Consider the following 5,782-nt stretch of genomic DNA (forward strand, 5'->3'; position numbering starts at 1 on the left):
CTGGCATTTGTGGTGGCGTGCCGGCAGCGACTGAGGCGGCTGAGGGCAGGAGGGTGGGGAGCCTGGGAGGGGAAGGAAACCCATCAGGAATGTGCTCCTGCGGCTGCCAGCCCTGCCACACTTTCCCTTTTCCCAAGGAGGGAAGGAGCCAGGAGTCGAGGGCTGCCAGCCCTGCCTTGCCCTGGGCTGACTGTGATGTCACCGGAAACCCCAGGGGGCAGGCGGCAGGGCCTCTGCTTACCTCACCTTCTGCCCTGCCTGGCCCTGCCCCGTGTCCCCCCTGGCCCTGACACAAACACCTGGACCAACCCAGGCCCTCCCCGACCTCTCCCCAGCTTAGCAAAAGAATCCGACACGGGAGACTCCCTCCTCTCCCTTTGCCTTCCCTCTTGGGCTCCATCTCTTTGGGCGTGTGGGTCCCGCATCAGGAATGCAGGAACACCCCGCTTCCCCCGCCACCTGTGCCGGGGCCAGCTCCCTTCTCCTCTGCCCAGCCAGCCTGCCCCCCAGGCCTCATGACTCGGTCTCCCCTGGTGGGGGGGCGCCTCTCTCCTCAAGTGCTGAGTCACCAGCTGCCACCCGATCCTCTCCGCCTTCCCTCCCTCCCCAGGCCTTTCTTGCCAACCTGCAGATTGCCTGGGCCTCCCTAGGGGCTGGGGGCCCAGGAAGGGGGCTCCAGGGGACAGCCACGGCCTTCCGGGGGGTGAAAGGGCGGAAGAGACCGAAAAAGGACCCATCGATGGCTCTCTAGTGAGAACCCACCCAAGGCTCAGCTACAAGGGAGACAACATGGTCCCGGGCCTTGAGCGGCTTGTGGAATCGTGGGATATATTTGATGCCCCTTCCAGACGCACCAGATGGGAGGAAGACAAGCATGGAGGAGTCTGGAGGGCGAGTTCCCTAAGGGTGGGAGCATCGGGGAGAGCTCCTGTAGCCACAGGGCTGGAGCCAGGGTGCTAGGGGAAGGGGGACCCGAGAGACAGGGTGGAGGCCAACCGGCCTGGAGAGAAGGGGATCCCCGTTGCACCCGGCTTCTGCTCTGGGCTGGCTCCTCTGAGTGGGAGGGGGGCCCCCTAAACCTCCCCTCGTTCTCCGTCCTGATTCGCATCAGGATCTGAGCTCGGGTGAGAGGAGCCTCTTGGGCAGGGAACCTGGCAGGAGAGGGTCCCCTGAGGGGTTCGGAGATCCCCAGGACTTGTGAGTTGGCAGGGCCTTAGAGAGGAGCTAGTCTGATCCCCTCAGCGTCTCAAGACTCCCCCCTTGGTTGCCAAGCTCGCTCCCTACAGCTCCTGTTTGCCTGGGCCGTTGGGGCCGAGGGGTGCCTCGGAGGTCGTCCTGGAATGAAGGAAGGAAGCGATGAACAAACAGGCCTGAGCGATTTCGTCCTTTTACCCAGGGTGGGGGCCCGTCATCAATCCCAAGATGACTTCGCCTGGCTGGGAGGCTGCGCCTTCCTCCTCAGTGGCTGGGATGGATGCTGGCTCTGGGCACCAAACTCTGAGACTTGGAAGGAGCCACGGCGTCTCTCGAGCGCCCTCTTCTGGGCCTGGAGGGGGTAGCCCCAGCCCGTCTCCCCCCCACCCCAAAACTCCCTCTTTGTGCTTCCAGAACTGGGGGTAAACGTGGAGAGACAGAGTCGTCCCTGGAGCCCCGGCCGGCTCGAGGGCACGAGGAGCCCGGCTTCTGCCTCCGACGCTCCTCTTTTCTGAGCCGGGTTCCTCTTCTAGAAAGGCAGGATACCACTAGTCCTCGCATCCCCAAGGCTCGGGGTTGGCGTGGCTCACGTGTACCTTCCGGAGGAGATGTTTTCAGCGCTCTGAAGCGCCCCAGATGTTTCCCTTGTTTGCCCACTTCCTTCTGAGGACGCCGTGCCAGTGGCGTCTGGACACGGGAGCGGAAAGCCTGGAATCTGCCGTAGGATGGGGACCCCCCTCCCCCCGCGAGGCCCGTCCTCTCTCAGAACCTCGCTTTCATGATCTGTAAGACGGAGAGGATCTCGCTGTCCTGCTTCCCCCACAGCATCCAGCAGGCTCACGAGCCGCCAAGAGCTTTATTGGCACAGAAAGCTGGAGGAACCGAATGGTTCTGGAGCCTTTCTCTGAGGGTGGCACCAAGGCCAGCGTGGGGGAGGCCAAGGTTGCCCTCCCCTGGGAGGTGTGGGCCCCAAACCTCATGGTTCCCTCACTCCCTCATTAATGGGGCTGTCATCCATGGATTTATCTAAACCTTTTGTGAAACGATTTCTATTTCCAGCCTGGACCACATCTTAGGATAATGAGTTCCATCAGTTTCCTCCCCCACTGGGGGAAGTGGAGCTGCCTTTAATTTGTCCTAAGCTTACCTCTTTCCAGCTCCAAGGAGGCCCCCCTAAGCACTGGCGAGCCAGGTTTCGACGCCCCCTCTTCGGCCAGGCCCCCCCCCCCGACCCAGCAGGGGCGCCTTTCTAAACGGAGCAGGATGGCCCTTCTTGGGCCAGTCCTTCCCCCCATGACGCCCTGCCACCATCACGCTGCAGCCCCCGACTCTCCAGAGCACGGAGTCCCTCCCATTGGCGTGACCTGCCTCAGGACGGTCTAAAATCGCACAACAACAGATTGTCACATCTGGGAGGGGCCTTCGCAGACACATCGGACAACCCAGACGGGCCAGAACAAAGAGCTAAATGTAATCAGACGAAACCCCAAAGGGGTAAATGCCAGCCTTACGAGGGCCTGATCTGGGCGTGTTGGGGGGCAAAGTGAAGCCGATCAGTGCGTAGAAAAATGGCTTTTAATGCACCTCGGAGCAGCCTGGAGCAGGGACCGAAAAGCTAGCACCATCTTGCAATTGAAAAGGACCACATGGGGGGCAGCTGGGTAGCTCAGTGGATGGAGAGCCAGGCCCAGAGATGGGAGGTCCTGGGTTCAAACCCGGCCTCAGACACTTCCCAGCTGGGTGACCCTGGGCAAGTCACTTGACCCCCATTGCCTAGCCCTTACCACTCTTCTGCCTTGGAGCCAATACACAGTATTGATTCTTAGGCGGAAAGTAAATGTTTTTAATGAAAAAGAAAAGGCCCATGTGTTGGGGGTCGTGTTCAGTTCTGGGGATCCTGGTTTGAGAGGGAGGCTGACAGAGAAGGCGGAGGCTATCCAGCGAGGGCACCCGGATGGTGAAGGGCCTCGAATCTGTGCCACACAGCCTGGGTGAACCAAGTAGGGATGGAGGAGAAGGAAGACGGCTGGCCATAGGCATGCGAGAGGGATCAGACTTGTTCTGCTCGGCCCCAGGAGGCAGAAATGGGAGCAATAGAGGAAGAGCCAATGAAGCTCATCTAGACTGGAGCCTTCAGGAAGCCCTTCCTGCCAGAGTTGCTGGGTGACCTTGGCTCAGTGGCCTCAGAGTTTGCTTTTTTTTTTTTTAACTCTTTACCTTCGGTCTTAGAATACACTGCGCATTGGTGGGGAGGGGCGGGCAGTCACAGAGCCACACAGAGCCAGGAAGTGTCTGAGGCCAGATTGGAACCCAGAACCCAGAACCTCCTGTCTCTAGGCCCAGCTTTCAATCCACTGAGCCCCCTCACTGCGCCCTGCATTTGGCTTTGTAAATGCTCTGGAGCTGCCCAGGATGTGCCGTCGTTTGTTTTTGGTGAAGGAGAAGAGAGTTTCCGGCTCCCCTTCCTAGACTCGACCCAGGAGGCGGGCACCTTCCTCCCCGCTTGTTCTACAGCTTTCTGGTGGTTGCCGTGTGCACGCCGCAGCCCCTTGGAGCAGTTAACCAGGACACTCCCAATACTAGGGCCTGGGGAGGGCAGTTGGGGGCTCCATCGGCGTTGATAACACCATTATGGAGGAGCTGAAAACACTGGCCCCAAACCGTGGACATTCGGTGACGTTTAGTCTGCATTACTAACATTTTCTCCACCACTTGATTAAGTGGCTAGAGTCAGCGAACAATAAGCGAAGCCCTGATTTCTAGCAGCTGAAAACATTTTCTGAAGGGTGGAATGAGCTACCTTGGGGGGGGGGGGTTCTTCCTCTTTGGAGGCCTTCAGGCAGAGGCTGGCTCTTGGGCTAAACAGTACATTTTAAATGTGAGCATTCGCACCCCAGAAATGGGCCAACGCTACGGACCAGGGCTCAGTTTGGACTGTTTTATCGATTCCTAGAACCAAGAAAGTGATGGAGAAAATGTTACTAATGCAAATTCAACTGAAAAGTGTGTCTGACCTTTTTAGAAAGGTAGTTACTAAAGATTAGTGAGCATGCCCCTGACCGTGTCATTTGGGGTGAGGTTGGTCACTGCGGAGGTCCCTTCCAATCCTCAGATCTGGGGATGGAATGTTAAAAGTGGAAAAAAAAACCCTAGAACGGTGATGGTGAAACTTTTAGAGACTGAATGCCCAAACAGAAACCCTCCCACCACATGTGAGCCTCCCCCTTATCAGACGGGAGGGAGGAAGCTCCCACTGGGCAGCTGGACAAAGGGGCAGGTGAAGTGAAAAATATCCTCAGGTATGGTGGAGGGGGGAGGGGGGCAGCTCCCTCTGGCACACGTGCCGTAGGTTCACCATATCACACGTCACGGCTGGGGAGGAGAACCTTATCTAGCACCGGGGCAACCTTTTCTCTTGACAAAGAGAAAGGAAGGAACTTGGACACAGCGGGGAGAGTTCGTGACAAATGGCAATTGGCTTAAATGGACATCCAGGGACTTTCCAAGGCCACGATGCATCCGTGATATGCCATTCGTTGTGGGCTCAGCATGGGATGAATGCTCTTCTCTCCCAGATCAATGTTCCTCTCTCTGCTCAGGTCAATGGCAGTCCGTCCAAAGATCCAATGATAGTCATTGTGAGTTGCTGTGACCAAAGGAAAAACACCCCCTGGTGAGCAAGCTTCTCAGATCACTCATCAGCAATGCCAGGCGAGGGCCATTCCCAGAACAGGGTGCCCAGGGGCTGTGCGGGAAGCCCCAGGGAGCAGGGGGCGCTGGGGCAAGCAGAAGGCGGGAGGGCAACATCAGCACCCATTTAAAAGTCCCCTTTGTTGGGTTTCCCAGACCATTCTGGGCCCGGGGGTGGTGACTCAGCTGAGGCCAGGCAGAGTCCATGAATGAGAGTTCTTCTGGTCACCTCCACATCGGATCCCCTTAGGGCCGGTCTTTCTGGAGGGATCTCTAAGGGCGCCACTTTGGAGATTCAGTTTACAGGATGCCTTTGCTTTCTCTGAGAGGTGAGGAGGGGGTCAGGAAGGGCTGGCCTTGGGTGACCTGAAGGAGGGCTCTCACCTTAGGACTCGCCATCATTCCAAGCTCCATCATCCACATGATTTTCAATTCTGAAGTCGCCATCTCTTCCTGGCCTATGCCAGATACTATACTAGGTGCTAAGGATGCAAAGACAAAAAGCAATAGAAAAGCCCATGCATCGTGTGGCACCCTCTGTTGGCTCACTCTCCCAACTGGCACTCACACTGGCAGGCTGCTTCTCCAGCGGGGCTGACTGCTTCCTTCGGTTCTAGGAGGAATTCAGTGGGTGACTCGTCTTTTTTTTAATCAAACATTTTATTTTCTCAATTATATGTAACAACATACGTTTTCCAAAATTATAAGATCCAAGTTGTCTCCCTCCCTCCCTCCCTTCCTTCCCCCCTTTCAGAGATGGTAGGCAATTTAATCTGTATTTTTTTTTTAATTTTAAACCCTTAACTTCTGTGTATTGACTTATAGGTGGAAGATTGGTAAGGGTAGGCAATGGGGGTCAAGTGACTTGCCCAGGGTCACACAGCTGGGAAGTATCTGA

Source organism: Gracilinanus agilis, chromosome 6 (assembly GCF_016433145.1).
Source record: "Gracilinanus agilis isolate LMUSP501 chromosome 6, AgileGrace, whole genome shotgun sequence".
Classification (NCBI taxonomy): Eukaryota; Metazoa; Chordata; class Mammalia; order Didelphimorphia; family Didelphidae; genus Gracilinanus; species Gracilinanus agilis.